Here is a 1,331-nt window from a genome sequence, read left to right as displayed (position 1 = left end):
ACACACACACACACACACACACACACACACACACACACACACACACACACACACACACACACACACACACACACACACACACACACACACACACACACACGCTAGAGATTGCACATCATTCATGGAAGAACAACGTTGTTTTTTCATAGCAGAGTGGCGCAGCGGAAGCGTGCTGGGCCCATAACTCAGAGGTCGATGGATCGAAACCATCCTCTGCTATGTCAGCGGCTGCCAACAGCAATTTTCCGTCAGTGCGCTATACAACACTAGGTCATTCCATCATTGGTAGATTCAAGGAAATCAACTGGCTTTCGGCTGGATTGTACTTTTATCTGTTATCCTTTTTCACTTTTGGGGAGATTTCTATTTGGTTGGAAAGATTAACCAATTGTGCATTGAAGTATCATGATGTAATCTATTCTCTACAGGCCAGGAAAAGAGCGCACTCCGCCTTTCCGGCCGAGACCTTTCATCAGGACTGGAGAAAAAGATGAGAAGACCTTGCACAGGAGTCTCTCTCTCTCCCTCTCTCTCTCTCGATTTTCCAAATCGTTCGCTGTATCGATTTCTCAGACAATAAATCCTGCTGGAGAATGCTCTTCATCCCATTGCACAATCAGGCACAAATGGGAGCGTGTCCACTGGCAGGTGCTCGACAAAGAAATAGCTGAATCGGAAAGGATTCCCGAGTCCTCTCCGGTCGCAGAGGAAGAAATGTATGTTATTATCTGTGTTATCAATGAATACACTGTATCTCAATCGTGATATGCAGGAAGGGTTGGAGCTGAACAGTTCTGCATTTTAAGTGGGGATGTAGCTCAGTGGAAGAGCGCATTCTTTGCATGTATGAGGTCCCGGGTTCAATCCCCGGCATCTCCACATTGCATTGAATTGTGAAGCTCATTAGGTTTCTGAACCGTCTGGTACGAGAATGGCAAGACATCCGACGGCAAGACCCTACAAAGGATAGAGATTCTTACATTGAGACCCAGTGATTTGCGGTCCATTCAGAATAGACGGAATTCTGACCTTTATTCGATCATATGGACGGATTGGGAGGTGAACCAGACTCGGGATTGGTAAAATAACTCCCGCTGCACCCACCGCAGACTGCCGTCGCTGCTCGTTACGTCGAAGTCTGACTAAAGTAACAGACACAAATTGGAGGAGAATTTCAGCGGGCCAGATGACATCCCCGCCCGAAGAATCGACTGTTTACTCCTCCCCATAGATGCTGTCTGACCTGGTGATTTGCTCCGGCATTCTGTGTTCTGGATTTGCAGCATCTGCAGAAACTCCCGTGTTTATAAATAACAGCCGCAGACAAAGAG

General features: G+C 47.1%; 1 non-coding gene across 1 annotated transcript; it reads left to right on the top strand.

Annotated features, from left to right (window-relative positions):
* The first annotated feature begins 807 nt into the window (after positions 1 to 807).
* Positions 808 to 879, top strand: trnaa-ugc (transfer RNA alanine (anticodon UGC)). The gene has a single exon. It is a non-coding gene; the product is annotated as a tRNA-Ala (tRNA).
* Positions 880 to 1,331: the final 452 nt, after the last annotated feature.

Source organism: Hemitrygon akajei, chromosome 28 (genome assembly GCF_048418815.1).
Source record: "Hemitrygon akajei chromosome 28, sHemAka1.3, whole genome shotgun sequence".
NCBI lineage: Eukaryota > Metazoa > Chordata > Chondrichthyes > Myliobatiformes > Dasyatidae > Hemitrygon > Hemitrygon akajei.
The sequence above is the reverse complement of the archived record's forward strand: the minus strand, read 5'-3'. Positions and strand labels throughout refer to the sequence as shown.